Source organism: Meleagris gallopavo, chromosome 13 (genome assembly GCF_905368555.1).
Source record: "Meleagris gallopavo chromosome 13, MGAL_WU_HG_1.1, whole genome shotgun sequence".
Classification (NCBI taxonomy): domain Eukaryota; kingdom Metazoa; phylum Chordata; class Aves; order Galliformes; family Phasianidae; genus Meleagris; species Meleagris gallopavo.
In genome coordinates this window covers 7348683-7367028 of record NC_139416.1, presented here as the reverse complement: position 1 = coordinate 7367028, position 18346 = coordinate 7348683, and the positions used below count along the sequence as shown (strand labels likewise).

The 18346-nt window shown below is 34.9% G+C and overlaps 1 long non-coding RNA gene across 3 annotated transcripts in view; it reads right to left on the bottom strand.

Moving 5' to 3' along the window:
- LOC109369774 (uncharacterized) overlaps positions 1-18346 on the bottom strand; it is a 187081-nt gene that overhangs the window by 119948 nt on the left and 48787 nt on the right. For 2 of the 3 annotated variants that reach the window (XR_014886119.1, XR_014886120.1), the window contains exons 3-4: positions 4304-4437; positions 2621-2664 (exon numbers count right to left, since the gene is read on the bottom strand). This is a non-coding gene — a long non-coding RNA (uncharacterized LOC109369774). The remainder of the gene's footprint in view (positions 1-2620; positions 2665-4303; positions 4438-18346) is intronic. The other variant, XR_002119234.3, reaches the window with a different exon arrangement.

The window sequence follows — 18346 nt, the reverse complement described above, 5'->3', positions numbered from 1 at the left end:
AACACTGGGGGATACAGTCCCTTATGTACTATCAGAAATTGAAACTTTAACCTTGGAAAATCATGTGAAAAAGTAGGAAAAAAGCAAAACTTCTTGTTACTCATTCCATATCCCTCAGATTATTACAAGTGTTGAACAATTAAATGTTTCCGTAGCATATCATGCCAGGACCAAATCTTTATAACTTTCACAGATCAACTTTTATGAAACTTATTTTTTTTTAATAGATAGTCTATTTAACCATATCACAAAATCACAGAATTCTAGGGGCTGGAGGGAACCTCTAGAGATCATCGAGTCCAATCCCCCTGCCAAAACAGGCTCCCTACAGCAGGTTGCACAGGTAGGCATCCAGGTGGGTCTTGAATATCTCCAGAGAAGGAGACTCCACAACCTCCCTGGGCCAGTGCTCCATCACCCTCACTATGAAGAAGTTCCTTCACATATTGGTGTGGAACTTCCTATGCTCCAGTTTATAGCTGTTTCCCCTTGTCCTGTCCCCACAGACCACTGAAAAGATGTTGGCCACATCAGATCCCCTCTCAGTCTTCTTTTTTCAACACTGAATAGACCCAGGTCACCCAGACTTTCCTCATAGGAGAAAATTATTCAAAATACCTCACTGTGGGCTCAATTATGGGCTTTGTGTAACACAGCATTGGGCCCACTCCCTCGGTCCAAAATGGCATATTTAAGATCATGTTTTCTTTGTACATAGACATTCACTCATCTTCAGATCAACAACTTTAACTGAACGATACTAAGATTTATAGAGTAAGATAAAAATAGCTGAAGGATAAGCACTGCTCATTACAAATGAATAATTTTTAAGGCTGTAGTATATTACCAAGATCTTTAAAACCATAGTAAAAAAATACTATTGCCTTGCTAGGCAAGAGGTGAGGCCAAAAACAGGATAAAATTGCAGTTAAAGAAATGCAGTTGAAAGAACTTAATGTCTAGTTACAGCTTTTTTGGATTGAAGATGATCAGTATGCTGTCTAAAAACATTTTTACACCATCTAAATATATTTTTATGCCATAAAATCAAATTAGAATATTACAAAAGGAGATGAGGGAACATCAAGAACATCCATGAAGTATTAAAATCATGTAAGATAATCCCCACAAACCCTAAGTCAGACTGTGTGCCTGGCTGCTGACTCTATTCTATGCTGTATATTCTAAGGACACTGTGAAAGGATTAAAGTAAGCTTTCCTAAGTACTTAGAGGCTTCATTGCTGAGCCTTAGGGGATCAATTTTTCTAATGTCAAAACAGAATTCAAGTTCTGCCTCTCAAGAATACCACACTTTTCTGTCAAATTAAAATTCACGTTTAATAGAAAATAACGATATTTGTCTTAAACATTCTTGTCTTTGCCTAAAGTGCTTTAAAGAAGATTTTAGAAGGAAGATACGTATGAAGATATGTAATTCAGACTTTGAGAAATCTGAAATATGAGATGCTGATCTGGTTGTGCAGGGATTCACCAAGTATGAAATTATAATCCTGCAACACTTCTGAAGCACAAACTCTGTGGGTTTGTTACAAAGATTGAATAAATTAATTAACTGCTGATGGATTTGTTTGCAGGTGGTTTAAGTTTACTGAAATTTGAATGTTTTGTATTCAATAATACTTTGCCACACCTTCAAAACCATAACTTTTGAAAAAAATAATCCTGGAGTGAAATAAACTTTATACAAAGCAACCAGGCATCTTATAAATCCAGAGCAAAAATTTAAACTTTCAAATTGTGATTCAAACCTCAGTCTGAAAATGAAATCATATTAAGTTTACCTACTGAACACCCAATTTTCCCTTTTTATAGTCAAAATTAACAAATACAATAGAAATTTACAGCAATTTTATCATATCTTATCTACAATGCTAATAAAGCCTGTCCAAAACTGGAATGCAGTTCCTACAACACTCATGACGAATTTTTATTCCAAAATACAAAATGGTATGAAATACAACAGTTTTAAGACATGCTGAAAATCTTTGGAGGAGAAGGGAAGGGCAACATTAAGATAAATTTTACTTTTCGAAAACAGAAAACTTCACACTACCTCTTGCATGCCTCAATACATCATAGCCAGAGCTATGGAACCCAGGCAGTTACTGAGCCCTATTAATGAAGCTGCTGAGGAGAAAACAGATTTTTTTTTTTATCAATTACCATGTTCACCGCACCAAGCGTTTCCATTCTAAGTTTTTGTGCATTTTCAACAGAAAATTATTTATTCCAAAATGATCTGTTCCTAAGATTAGTTTTCCAAAAGTCTCAAAATAGCCCTCTCTCAAAGCTGCCATTGCTCCAAAACATGTGGCACGTCTGACATTTGATATTATCGGAAAGTACAGAAGTTGCTTCAACTGCAGTATGAGTGAAGATAAAATGAAGCCTCCTCCACAGGGAATTAGTCCAAGTGCTTCATTCAATTCCTTATTTTCTTCTTTTAATGTATAAGGAGTTTTATCACAGTCCCGTATGACACGGATCTCACCAATAGTTATATTTCAAACTTGTCCACACCCAGAATATCAAAGCAGTTCCACCACATTTATTTTACTGACTTTAGCATCAGATGAACATAATACTTAGCAGACGTACCTGCAAATGCAGAAAGGGCAGGAATATTCCCATACTATTTTCACCTATGGTAAGCACACAACAATGAGAAATTAAAGACATTTGAAAAGAAACACTATTTATGTAATTTTGACATGAAAAATACCATGTTGTGTACATATGTACACGCATTCGAACATCAAAATACTGGCTTGGGCTTATTTTTTTACCTTATCATAACTGGACTCTGTCTTTACACATCTCGGGACATTTGTGCGAGTAGAATAACTTCCACTATGATGTGGACAAGAGAACTGCACAAGAATTCTATGTGTGAAAGACATTTATTGAAGAAAATAGATAATAGAGAGTCTTTTGAGACTCAAACACCTACAAGGGTAAGAGAGTGTATATATACGTTCATTTCTTTAAGGAACTTATGAAGACAACACATAGGAGAAGAACTACATTAAAGAGAAACTCCCAGCCCGCAGCTCTCATTTTGGAGAACATACTAGGTAGTTCCTTACTAATGCAGCTGCTCCTCTGACTGGCACACACATTTGTTTTAATACTCAAAGCTTTACAAATACCTAAATAAAACCAGCAAGTGTAGTTGTTTACTTGAGATCTAGCTATTACAATATTTTAACTCTGTATCAAAGTGGAGAATTCAGCTACTTATTTATATTCTGCTCACTTGATTCTTGGCTACATCTTGAAAACAGCTACTTCACTTTTCATTCTATGCACGTGTGCTTCACTGAATCCAAGAATTTCCCCAGCCCTCACATAAGAGACAGAATGCTTTAGACAACTATTAATTGGTGATAGCTACACATTAGCTTTTCCAAATTAAAAGCAAGTAAATCAGACAATATCTGGACAAATTCCAAATTGAATCCAACCCACAAGTTGCTCTTAAGGTAGCCATAATACATTAATATATAATACACAAATAAAACTCTTCACTACATTTCTTCCATTTTTTCTGCAATTCTCCCCCAAACACCTATCAAATACATACATAAACTGGAAGTTCTTACATATATGATCTGTATATTCCCTGACTGCCTTAATAAAGGAACAGTTAAATGTGTACAACCAACTTTGGGTAAAGACCTCTAGAAACCTCACTCAGCAGTTTACTCCGTGATTTAAGATACATTATAGGAAGTCTCAGAGGACTGAAGTTTTTGCTTTTAGTCTACAGAGCTGATGACAGAAAGTGGATGACATGAGTTTTGCTATGCTCAATTACAACTGACTGACTTACTTGACACTAGCGATCCAGTTACTAACATTACTACATTCCTATTCTTGTGGACATATGCAGCTTGAACTTGAGAAGAGCCACAGTGAGCATGTTGTCACAGCTGGGCCTTTTTCATACTGTTTTTACTCTTGCCTAATACAAAACAGTCGGATGTATTCTCCAAATAGCATAGCATGTAAACCCTTGATTTCTTTTACAAGCTCTCATGAATGCAATACTGGCTGAAATACTATAGCAACTTTGTGACAGAGATAATCCTTTCCAAGATTTACTCTCAACAGTTGTAGGCATACTTGATGGGGTTAGCAATCACAGACTGTCATTCAGCAAAGCAGCACAATTCAGATAGAAACTATTTTAAGCACATCAGCACTGGCAATTTTCTATTTAGCTGCTACATTTTCCAGTTCAATGAACAGAGACAACATGCCTTCTACTCAGAGACTCACCTTAACACAGAAGGTGGATCCCTCTGTAGCTATAAATTCAATTACTATTTTCCCTGTTTCTCAATTAGCGATGTCTCTTTTGAGCTTCCACGTTGGCTGAACTGTCCAGAACATCATTTGCGAGCTTTGTTTAACTGAAGTGAAAAAAGAAAATATCAGCATTATCTGGATGAGTAGGCAGGTAGGTGAGGAAATAAACTTCCACGTGCCTTTGCAATCATCTCAGTATGATTAAAATGGAATTATAGTTTCCTAGCTGTTTTAGACTGGCTATTCAGTGTTAGCCTTAGTTTTGTTAAGACTCCAAGATATAAATTCTTCTCTGTCATTTGAGCCTCTGCTATATTTGTAAGAGCTCAGAATGGCTAATGCCAGATATGGAATTCAGGTATAGTTTCATAATCTCCTCTTCAATTTCTACTGTTGTTGCTGGTTTTTGGGGTTATAGCGTGTAGAATAGCAAAGGAATTAAACCTGGAATGCTACTGCCACTAGATTACTAAGCTTTGTCACAGTTACAGTAACAGAGATTGTGAATATGACACTCCAGTGGTGACTAAAATTCTATAGTAATAGTGAATTCAGTTTGTAAAACTCCACTGTAGCAAAACTTCACCAAAATCATTTGCAGACTTTGTTCATTGTCCAAACAAAAAGATACATCACACAGGACAACTGGACTGCAATTAATATAGTCTATTTGGCTTCATTTATCTTCACCTTTAGTACAGTGCAAGTTTCTGTCACTCAGTTTTAAAATAGCAAAGTCTAATAGCAATTTGCCAACAAGGCTTTTATTTCTAAAATGTGATGTAGATAAGAAATAGTTGAAAGCTTAGTGACCTCTTACAAGATCAACGATTATATATAAAGGCGTTCATCCTTTTAAGGGAAAAACAGAAGTTTTTCAGCCTAAGTCGCATTTCCTTTGAGCATTCCTTAAAAGTTCTATGGGAAGTTGAAGATATTTATTTAGTTTTAACAAGGTCAATGGACTGAAGGAAAACAAATGGAATAAAACAGCTGGTACCTGAATGTAGGAGGAAGGAAGCCAAAAAGCAATGTACACTTGATAGTTGTAGGGTTTTGCAACTTGAAACCCCAAAATTATCAAACACTTTCCTTAAACATCACACTCCTTTTGAACTTCTAAGCTTCTCCAAGCTTCCTTCTTCTCAGTTCATTCTGAATCCAGCCTGCACAGAGCTCTTGGACTAAGCTTGGCCACTGCTTATTTTGACCATCCCAACAACCCTGACAAATACGTTTCCAGCTAGAAGATACAATCAAAGCCTGACCAAGAACTCCTCTTGGGCTTCCAATTTGACCACAGCTTCAACATGTGAAGGATTAACAACATGCACTTCTTAAACAAAAGACATTCTGAAAGAAAAAGATCAGAAGATCTCAGAGGAACACAGATATCAAAATAAAAATAATACTTCCATGCAGATTTTGATATAGCTGCCTTTATTTCTTAGGGGAATTGTCCCAGCTTGACTGAAATGACGCTCTGAGACACAGCAAAAATGAATGTGAGCAGCTCTTCTACTTATGGGTCACCTCTGTCAGACTGTGGTGATAAATTGAAAAGTCTGGCAGTAGAGATTGGATAAGCATGCTCCAGGGAATAGTTGCTGTCTGGAAGATGCTGAAGTAGAAGATATCTTCTTGATTAACAATACTGAAAGCTGAACTGGGCATCGCAGGGGAACAAAATATTAAGAGCATTACATTTTATGTGATTATACAGTCTGGTGCATACCTCAGAATTGTACCAAAGTATCAAATAAATATGTTCCTTCAGTTGTAGCAATTATTTTAGCTCCTCAGTGAGCAAATGAAAACATTCCCTAAATGGTATTTTTCAGCAGTAGTTTGCATCTTACTGGAAATAGCCAAGATTCCAGTAACCGCAGATAATTTCTTTTTTTTTAAAAGGACTAAAATTAGAGTTTACTAAAACTTAGCTATCAGTCTATACATTTTTTTCCAGACGACTGCATAATTGAAAATGAGAGTTATATGGAATCCAACTTGCACAAATTGGAATTTTATAACTCTAAACAAAATTAGCCTACACTCCACTTTTAAAGGTCTACACACAGAGTTTTGTTCAAAAATGAGAAGAAGCAAGAATACACTTTAATTAACGATCCAATTTAAAAAGGTAAAACTCTACTGAAACTCAAAAAGGAATTTTTTGTATTAAAAAAAAAAATGAAGTTATCAACTTGAAAAAAAATTTCACACCCCATTTGAAGTTTTAAGTAGTAGCATTTGTTATCAGTATAGTTCAGGAAGGAAAACAACTATTTATGCCAGAAAGGAGCCACAGTTTTTGCAAAGCACAACATAGAGCATAAACAGGAAATGAAGAAAAATGTTCTACAATGTCTACTCATTTGTGGATTATTTTTCACATACTACTGATACTTAGGGCAGATAAATTTAAAATCTGCATAGTAGAACATATTTAATGCATATTGGCGCATATTTTTTATTTAGCAGAAAAATGCATCCACTAATATGCAAATTAATTTTCTCAGATTTAAGAAAAATAGATAAAATCAGAAAAAATGGACATTCATCAGCATCATTAATACTGCATGATAATCTTTGCCACATTTAACACAAATTTGCATCAAAAACACATAATAGATAATTACTATAACAGCTTTTACTTTAATACAAGTAATTCTCTACTGAGTTGTATGTACTTAAAAACAATTACAAGACATTCTTCAACAGAACACTTAAAAGCCAAGGTTCAATCATTAATATTAAGCACACACTGACTTGATCAAGTTCAAAACTGGGGAAAGAAAACATTAAGTATTGGCAAACACTGAATCATTAGAAATTTTATGGGCGTTTTGCTTTTTGAAAGCAATGTGAGGTTTGTTTGATTTTATTTTATGTCTGACCTCACTGTTCCTCACGAAGGCCTTGTCAGGAATGCACTATTTTAACACAGAACTTCTCCGGCTATTCTATCTTTGCATGTTTAAGTCACAGAGACATGAGAATTGATGCTAGAATGAACAACAGGTTCTTTCTGTCCCTATGATTACGTTTGTGAATGAAGATCACTTTATAATACCATCCTAAAGTAACTGCAATGCCATTAATAGGAACATACTTTCATACACTTGTTAGCAAACCAGGAAAATAAATCAGTCAAGACTTCTTTTTCCTCTTGAAGACTGACTACCAATCTTCCAAGTTGAAAACTGGATTATAAAAACACCTCTTGAAGCCAGTTGTAAAGTCATTTATAATTACGTCTTTTGAATAAGCTCTAAGTAACAAGTCATGCACCAGGGGCAGGGACTTGGCTTTTCATGCTTCTCCACATACTTTTACAGTCTTACAAGGAAATAACAGATTTATGATTTTATTGATTAGGACAAATTAATGTCTCCAGTTATTAGGATTTCCCACAGAAAGTGTAATAAAACACAATCAAAACCATAGAAAATGTAATAGAATGTCTGAAAGGAGATACATCATGGTAGTAAATGCTTTCTTCAGAAGCCACTAGAGTTATTATGCATTTCTTAAGGTTGGACTTCAACAAATGGAACACCATTAATATGTTCTGCATTACTGCTGCTCTAACGCTCACTGGAATTGTTTTAGAAAGTTTTATAAATTCATTATAATTTATGAAGTTATAAAATACATTTATTAACAATTTTCTAGCACAGTGCTAGTTTTCTCTTGTTACATCAGCTCTAAAGTCATAAGCCTGAGTTTTTTGTTCACAAAGCCTACATAAGAACAAGATGACAAATATCAAGATAATTAACACAGAATAAGTTGCATATTAATAAATCATTTCTGATTTGCCTCATCCTGCAAAGAACAGAAGCAGAACATTCATGAAATGTACAACATTCACCGAAGTGGAATAATAGTTTAAAACCATTAAGAAAAAAGTCATGCTAATAATTCACTTTTTCATTCAAATAAGCAGGAAAGCTATGTATAAGTTGCAACGTACAGAAAGCCACATTTTATAGCCCTAATTCATATAAATCAATTTCAGTAAAAGGTGTTCTGAGAATCTAATGACTTGATCTAGGAGCAAACCTGCTGAATCAGTGGCATTTGTTCTCAGGATTATCTCTGATAATTATGGATCCAACAATTTACACGAGGACCAGAACTCAGTGGAAGAGATTAATCTGAGTGGAACTGAAGTAGCAGTTAAAAGATGAAATTCTGGCTCAGTAGCCTCAAAGAGAATGACTTTATAAAGTATTAATGGAGTGTATCCACAGTGGCAATACAATAAGGATTTATCCCAGAGGAATATAAAAAGCAGCATCTTCCCATAATAGGGCAGAGACAGCCTTTTTCTGTCTTTCTAGCTATAATGAAATTGCATGCAGTGGTGTGATGCTAGTCATCAAGTTGTTGCTGCGTGAATATTGGTGGAAGCCACTGTTGCAAGAAGTCTTTAAATATAATGAAGTAATAATATCAAAAAGAGTGGGGATAAAAAGTTTCAGAGCAGCTTTGTGTATGTACTTGTTATTCTTACCACTTGCTGTGAATATCACTGGGAAAGGTCACTTAAATCCAGCAGTTCACAGCATCATGAACTGCTGGCTCAGATAAAGGCATTAGACTGTGGAAGATAATATGTTCTTCCTTCTGTAGGATATTAATCTAAGCTGTAGCTCTTGATCCCTACAAAGGAATTTTAATTTGCACAGTAAGAGCAGCACTGAACACCATTAAAATGTTTTCTTTTGATAACGGTGCAAAATCACAGAATTCCTTTTAACAAGCCATTTAAATCCTATTGTTTACAGAACATTAGTGTTCCTGAGCAGGGAAGCCAGGGTGTGAAGTCTAAAGATAATCACTAAGCCACAGAGTGCTAAAAGGTGGGCGCTACCAAAGAATCTCTCTGCTACAATTACCATCTCTGAAAGCTACTTATTTGTGTCACTGGGCTTTTCACAACTCACACCACTTGCCCAATTGGTGTGGTAAATACAATGCTGGGTTCTAGTTTGTTTTTCTTTCTTACTGTATTGTTATAACTCACATTAGCACCCTCTGCAAGAAATGATGAAGAACACCCACTGATATAGTGGGGAAAACACAGTATTAGCTTCACTGTAAGCATGACTTTGGGAAGTATACTGCTTCCAGAGTTTTACTTCTGTTTCTTGCACAGCACTTCTGTAGAGACACAGTAATTCAGTGATTTAACACCACGCAGACTCCCTTGATTTCCATAATACTTTCTAGAAATAAGGCTCAGGTCACCTCTACACCTTTCAGAAATACAGTCACACCGAACCATATGTTGTAAACATTATTTGTTTTTTTGTACATTTAGCTCCAAAGTGAAATATTTTAATGTAAGATACTTTACATTCAACATTCAAAACCGTACAGTACGTTTTGGTGATTATTCTGTAAATTTTTCTCAAGTAAAAATCTGAAACAATGTTACACCCTTATCAAAGTCAGTATCTTCTGCTGTCCAAATGTGAAGTTTTCAGCATTTTTGGAAAAATTATTGAAATTACATATTTCGAACTATTCTGAAAGTGGTTGGTTTGGGGTTTTGCTTTTTTTTATGCAAAACAATGATAAATACTTTGAATTTTTTCACCTAACCACAGCAAAATCAGCAACTCTATTCAGTACCTGGCTGTAACAATCGCTAGTATCTCAAGCAAAATTAAGTGCAATCAAAATGTTTTAAAGGTTGTTTTAGCTGATGGCACAGAACCTCACAGATTAGTTTTGATGCATACTCAAGTTTTCAAACATTTTACACAGTTTATCTCTAAACATACCATGTAAAGTCACTCTTTGTGGAAGTCCAGAATAAGTTATCTCACAATTTTTCCAGAAAACTTACTCAGCATTTCGTTATTCATCAGTGGCACATCTGCTTTGTTCTGATAATATTCAAGCTGACAGAGGGACACCATAAAAACTTACCATTTCCTGACTTGAGAATTTGTATATTTTCTGGTTTTGATTTGTTAGGCAAACAGTTTTTTATTTTTTATGCTAGAAGTTCCTTGTGAGGTACCGTGGGTAGAGGTCAAATCACTTCTGTACTCACATTACTACAGGAAACCACTGCTGGATGGGGAAAGCAAGTAATACTATTTTGAACAAACTGAATTCTGACCAATGACCTCTCATGTGAGCCATTGTCTGAAGATCAGTCAGGTGTCAGCAGGAGAAATACCTTTCTAGAATATTAGTGCAGTTCCCTTGACTCCGAAGAAGATAGTGCAAGATTTTTGGTTACTCCATAGAACTGATAAGACAATACAAAATCTTATTCCCTCTTCTAAAACATTTAATAAAATTTGTTGAGGCATGTTTTCAGATCACTGAGTTTGACATTACCACGTGTTTACAAACAGCTTCCTTCACTATATGAACTGCATAAAACTTCCGATAAATCTCCATTAATTAGCTTGAAATACAAAATGATGAACGGAATCAAGGTCTTTTAGTTCTTACGAGCACAAACCAGACTGTTTTCATCTTAAATCCTAATAGCACCATCTGATGGAAGATCACCACAATACCACAGAAAAGACTCAAAGCATGCAAGGTATTAATTAATCTGAAAATGTCTAAATCCAGTTCCTTAACTTGTGTAATAAAGTTTAAACATAATAAGTAGTAAAACAGTACATGATAACCCTAAGGTAGATTCCTAAATTTTAGTAACAATTTCAACTGACAGTAACAAACTACCCTCCTTTTTAAGTCAATATGTTTTGATTTAGCAGGGAGCCAGCCTTGTCCCAAGCAAAAATGAAGAAATGATTTCTTGTCTATATTCTTTCCAGACACTGCTTTAGATAACTCTGGATATAAATTTAGATGCATCAGGAATAAGTTCAGTTTTATTGCTCATAGGCACATGGTTTTTTCAGGTGTAGACTATAGTATAAATGACAAGTAGAAAGTCTATTCTCACTTAAATGATACTGAGTACTGGTAGAATTATTTTTTTGACACAGATGAGTGAATATCAGAATGGTGTAAGACAAGCACTTTATTAATTAGTGTTAGAGCTGGTAAGCATGGAGCAGGTAAAAATTCCTTCCTGTTCTAAGTCAGGATTTTAATGGCAAAGCTATTTTCGTAGTTTCGTGCTGATAGGAATCCTCAGAACAGATGATGGAAATGGGAAAGTGATGACAACAAAGGCACAGCCATGGAATGTCTTTGCTTCAACCCTCTCCTCATGATACATAAGTTGAATTCACTATTATGCTTAGCTACATCAGGTGGCCCTTAAATTCAAAGGCCTCCCAGCTGAGCTCATCCAGGAGAAACAAATTCACAAAGAATCTGCCTTCCTTTTGGCAACCTCAAAGGGGTGCAGTTTACACTAAAGTAATTACCTAATCTTTAGACTTCTTCAAACATGCTGAGAAGTTAACACAATCCCTACACATTTCATTATTTTATGCCATGCAGAAAGAGCCACCTCCTTCACCAGCAGTCATTCTATCTACCAGATTTGAATACATTCCTGATATGGCTTGTTTTCTTTTGATTTTATCTCGGTAGCTTTTATTTGCTCTCATTCTCTAAAAGAGCAGCAAATTTCCCAGTAGGCAAAGGTGAATAATCGAAAAAGTAACTTTAACTTTGAAGATGCATTACTTGAATATAATTTTCCCTTTTCTGCACTGCAGACTCAAGAATAAAACTGTTAGTCCAAACCATCTGTTCCACTATTAAAAAAAAAACAAAAAACTGTTCTAATGCAGGGCTTCACAACTGTGCGTATTGTTAATCACCACATAGATATTAAATAACAGCAAAAAGATGGAAAAGCCCATGACAGGTGCTTTGGACAAAAGCACAGTGGGAAATGCCCTGGAATCCAGGCAAGAAAAAATTTCATTAGATCATCCTACAAAGAGAAAAATCTACTTCAATTCCCTTGGAAGAGTTCCATTACATGCAATTACATTCAAGATGCTGCCCTCAGTGAGTAAAGTGACATGCAATGCTTTTTGGGATAAGAAAGGACCGATCCTTCTTGATTTCCTGGAATCCAGACAAACCATCAACCCTAAGCACTACACTTGCTATGTATCAGCTGATTAAGGAAAGGATATAATATGAAGCCTTCCTCAGACAACTGGAAGAAGGTTCATTTTTGCAGATCCTGGTTCTCACGGTGTGTGTTCATCACCTCAGTATCTGACAGAAGAGCAACAGCAAGCCAGGAGGCTTTTGGAGTTTCCTAACCAAGGTGAGTGAGGAGCCAGTGAGTGCAGGCACCATGCTGGACTTGCTATTTACAGTGATAGATCTAATCAGAGATTTAGTTGAGAACTGAAACAGTGACCCAGAGATGCTTTAGGATACCTGACTTCAGAGATAGAGAATTGATTACATGTGGCCCTGAGCTACCTGACCTAATTAATAAATCTTTGAAAAGGGTTTTGGATTAGAAAATATCTACAGATCTGTTTCAAACTGAATTATTCTATGGCTCCAAGATAAAAAAAAAACGAAGTAAATTTACCTGTAAGTTAAGTAGTTTCCCAAACCATTCCAAATTCATATAAAGTGAAAACCTCATCAGATAATGCTAAAAAAAATACCAGCAGTTTTTTGCTAGAATGCTTTTTTGTCTGTATCTCCAGATAGACATTAAAGCAAATTAATGTTTTTTACAATTGAACCATTCTGAAAGCAACAAAACAAAATAGTAAAAATCTGAGTAGGTTAAACACTGTTGGCTTTCAAGTATTTTGTACAACATGCCAAAAGCAGGAAATAAATAACAGCAGTTCCTGAACCAGATGGCAATCTTCAGAAGTACTGGAGAAAAAAAAAAACAACAGACAAGGTGATTGTACTGAAGTCATTTATGTTCTGGCTCTTTTGAGAGGTAGAATCCTACAACGGAATATAAAAAGAGTGAATGTGAATAGACCTACTCAAAACAGAAGAAGTTTGAGCGATGGCAAGTTGCTGGAACTGAAAGCACCTGCTCTTAGAATCACAGACACCTCCAGGGACAGGGCATCCACAGCCTCTTCAGTCAGCTCTTACATGTGTTCTCATGCAGTGTGTTACTTAAATAAATGCCTACTACTCTGCATTCATAGGACTATGTAAAATGAAACATTTCTGCAATAAGATTTTAAAAGGCTTTTACTGCCTTTTATAGACATTGATGTTTATGCTTCATTACTTTAAATTTTGCTTTTTACTGCAAATAACACTCTGAAGTTAAGCTGGTAAATTCTGAGCTTTTAGAACAAGCAGATGTTTCCTTATTGTGGAAAAAGATTGTAAGCTGTCTCTTATGCCAGTAATAAATCTTAACTTTTAATAGCTTTCTAAGTCGTCCACGTTTTTATTAATTTCTTAAGGCTGGAAGCAAGTAAAGACATGAATTATTTAATACCTACAATTCATTTAGGAGAACTGAGTTCCTTTTCAAACTTGGTATCAGCATCATATCTGATGCATCAACAAGAACATGAACCACCCCAAGGCCTGCTTGTCATGAGATCATTCACTTTACTTGCCATCTCTAAGGGAGTATAACCTATCTAAACAGTGCTCTGAACTTAATCTTTTCTGATTTCTAACTGTACACAATAAAATAACTTGATAATAACAACACGATTCTTAGGTATTAGAGTTGTCTTTTCTTCAGTATTACTTCAAAGTTTGTAAGTTTTAAAGCAAAAGATCTTGCAACATCTGATGCCAAACATTACCGAAAATACACAAAAGTAGGAACCACTTCTCTTACCTTCATTAAAAGAAATGTTACTTTCTTTAAAGATGAAAAACCTGTGCAAACTAAAACAAATTAAAGGAAAAATTAAAAAAAAATCCTTCCCTGACCTTTCACTTTATTTTCACTTTCTTAACAGTAAAGAAAAACAGCATTTTCTCAATTCCTCTTTTCGCTTTTACTTTTCCCAATAACTTCTTCTGTCTGAGAGAGGAAACATAAAAGGGGGAAAATGGGGTGAAAAAAATGTAATGGAGAAAAAATTTAAAAAAAATATTGAAGATATTAAAAGACTTCAATTCAAAGGATAAGTAATGAATCTGAGTTTTCCCATTAGAACTTCATTCAAGGTATTTAGTTGAACACAAGGGAACATTTGAAAGGTCTGTTTCAATTCTGCTACATTCCAAGTATGCTCTGAGAATATTAATAGGCTCGGAGAGAAACCCAGATTGGATCAATGCTGTTGAACACTTCACAAGTCTCACCTTCAATCCCATCTAACTTTGTTAAGTTGACACAGAAGAGAGAACTACCACTGGCATTCCCAGTACCTGGAATGCCAAATAAATTGCCAAGTGACAACTGTGCTTTACAGAGAAGATACATTTGACAAGTGAACTCGGTACACATACTACTAACCTTTACTTAAATGTCTTTTACACCGCTTGTGATCAGACCACTAACACTATACCTAAAGTCATTTCTTATTATAAGAATTCAAGAGCAGTAAACATGCAGGAATTCTGTTTATCAAAGCAAAGATTGTACCCATAGATGAGACTTTCAGAAGTCTACAAGGCACCTTAGGAAAAAAGTGTTGTGTTAGAGACTATCAAGAAGGCCTAAGGAATGATTAGTATGGAAGGCAAGTAACTCAGTGAAAGCAGTGTCTCAGTAAATCAATTTTCTTATTTCATACTGACCCTAAAATAACTTCTAAGCTGCTGAACCCTGTGCCAAGCAAGCGCCACAAAGGATGTCAGGTATCTGGGGGCTTCCATTTTGATCTACTACAACATATATCACTGAAGTAAAAAAAAAAAAAAAAAAAAAAAAAAAAAAAAAAAAGAACACCAGAAAAAGTAGTATGAGGATCAGAGTGTGCAAGAAAAGAGAACAAATAGTGCAAGGAATATTTTAAGATTCTCTGAAGCAATATATGGGGTAGACAATTTTTAATAAAAACAAAATTCTAGACTCTGTAGAAAAATCCATCACTTGAAAAATTGGGAAGAAATCAATAATTATTTAGAAGTCTATGCAATGCCATTAATTGCAGCTGTTTGCAGTTATTTTCTTCAAAGATACAAACACTAATGTAGCCATTGGCAGGCAATCACACACAATATTAGTGGCCTCTCCTCGCAGCCCTACTGACAATCATCAGAAGAGTCTGAAAAACAATGTTTGTACTGAAGCTCAAAAAATGAAGTAATCTCCAAATTATCAAAATCAGAATCATGACCCTTTTAACCATACATATAATCTCCTTCAAAAGGAGAGCTGCACAGTTAGCTAATAGATAGCTGGCTGCACCTAAATCTGAAGGAACAATGGGAGAATCCTGGCTGTAGAGAGCAAGCATTTCAAAAGTTCTAAAATGGTTCACCCATCATAACTTTTAAAGCTAAAATTACCATCTGTCAGTGGAAGTAAAATAGATTTACTGAAAATGAATATAAAAATAAAAAATAGGTCTAGTTTGAACAAACGTGTAATATGTTCACTTTTAAATTTGTGTTACGCATAAAATCAAGTCTTGAATAAATGTACTTGGAAAAAAACACTTCAAATGACTCTATATTTTTTTCCAGAATTTAAGATAAATTAAACCAAATGATTTTAAGCAAATTAGAAACTCTCCACTTAATAACACATATACTAAAATTAAGCAAAAACTGTAAGATCAGCATGCAATCATGTTAGCAAACCAGAGGTTAATTGGTTATTTTTCCCCAGGATTATCAGTTCTGCATCTCAGGGCACAAAAATCACTTTGACTACTTTTCCAAGGAAAGACTTCACTGATTTTTTTTCCTGTTGTAGCATTCAACTGACTTGAATTCCACAATTTTCTTCTTCATACAGACCAGAAAGAATTCGGAGAAGATTTACAATTATGAAGACATATATCCCTCACAATGAAAGGAAAGCTGAAGTAATTCAAACAATATATAAAAGTGAGCATCCATCAGCCAGGCCACAAAGCAACACAGACACCCACCAAAATGCATAGGATTGCAATAACAGTGCCTTTCATTAACCATTTGAGACATGAATCACACAGGCCTCAGTGCTCATTTATACTCCAGTGTGAAGAAAAATATTTGCTTTTTTTCCCTATACAGTGATTGACACTATTTTACCCAAGCAGGTTCCTAGAGAGTGCTTACATAATGTGCACACTTGATTTTACCTAAGATTTTCTGTTTGCTAATGACAAGTGAATACAGTGTAATAAGATTTGCATTTATAATTTAAAACTATTAATCACTAATACAAATAATACATCTACTCTATCTTATAGTAATCAATTTAGTCAGTTTTTCTTTTTTTTATATTTAAATGTTCCATATTTTCTAGTTTTTAATGTGGGACTAAGATACGTGGCTGTGAGACTCATACTGTTATATTTAGAACATAAATCCACATGGCGCCTACTTTGAAAATTTTTCAAAACAATATTTGGGCGTGGAGGAGTTCCTATTAGCAAAGACAAATTGCTTTCAAGAACAGTTCATGTCTTTTCAAGATTACCTACATGCTTCTTAACTTCCTATTTGTTTTGTAAATTAGTCATGTAAAAAATAATTTTTAAAAATCTCAAAAACAGTATTTTTTCAGCTAAAGGCTTTCATTATTTTCTTTTTTTTTTTTTTCATAAATTTCTCCTCTATGACATTCCCCTGGCACCCTCCTCAAAAAATAAGCCTTTTATTAATTTTAGACTGTCTGATTTTTGATATGCTGCTTATCCATACAGCCAAGATAGAAGACAGCTCATCCCTTAGCAGGCATATCATACATTTTTACTGAGTATGCTGAATTTCCAACACATTTTAAAAAACTAAGATCTTAATTTCATAGAATCATAAGGGATGGAAGGGACCTTTGGAAATTAAGTCCAGTCCTCCCCACTGGGTGCATTTTACAGTGCAGAGTCAAGCAGTAAAAGCAGTACCTTCCAAACAAATTTTTTTTTTTTAATCTCTTCCATATTGTAAATTTCATTTCATGTTTTTTTAACAGATCTATTTACGATTTGCAGCTCTGAGGAAGATGAGCAAGCCTTAGCAATGCAGAAAAGCAGTTACTATTTATTCCTCAAAAGTCTTCTGCATGTTGATAAGGCCTAAATGTTTTTAGAGTTTCTCTAAAACTCCCCTTGCATTTATCAATAAATGCTATACTGTTTTGAAGCAGGATCTCTATTTTGATTCATATTATTATTAAAAATATCAAAGACAAGACTATATAACTATCACAAAAAAAAATGGATGTTAGCCTCTCAAGAAGAAAGGACACTGCAGTGTGCTGAATTTCATTGTCTGTGGTCTTAGACGTAAACTCATAAAGGAGTATTTCAAAGGCAAAAACTGAAAATAGGAAAAGAAGAAAGGCAGAAAGAAACAATATAATTTGAAGTTTACTGTTCATGCCTTCAGCTTTTCATGTGATAAAAATTAATTCTGTATAGTTTGGCAACATAAATCTGTCCTAACAGTAAAAATGCTGTTGAATCAACTGTGATTAATTTACATTGCAGTCTACAGAAACATAGAAATGAGCTTTTATAAAAAAAGTAGTAAGAGATTATGCTTTAAGGGATTATATATTTATTAAATGCAGAATCCTGTTTGTAAATGTATTTTGACTAATTAGTGCTGACAGCAGTGCTGGTTAATTCATTTGACCCAAAATCATTTTTAGGGAGACAAGGTTTGGAATTTTCATCTTACTCAGGATGAAATTAAACTTAGCTAAACATCATCTTTTACAGAATTAGATGTTCTTTCCCTCCAGATCGCCCAGTTCCTTAGGACTATCTCCTCCAAATGTCTTCCTTTTCCATCCAGCATGCCTTTAGTCCTACATTTTTTACTCAAATGTATTCTTTACATTTTTCTTTATTTCACACATACTTTTGACCACAATAACTTTATGTCCTTTTTAGCTACACATGACACCTGCTCTGCCAACAGCTATTTCACTCCTTGCTCTCCCTGGCTTCCAACTCATCATACATCCCCAAACCGTGTTACTCC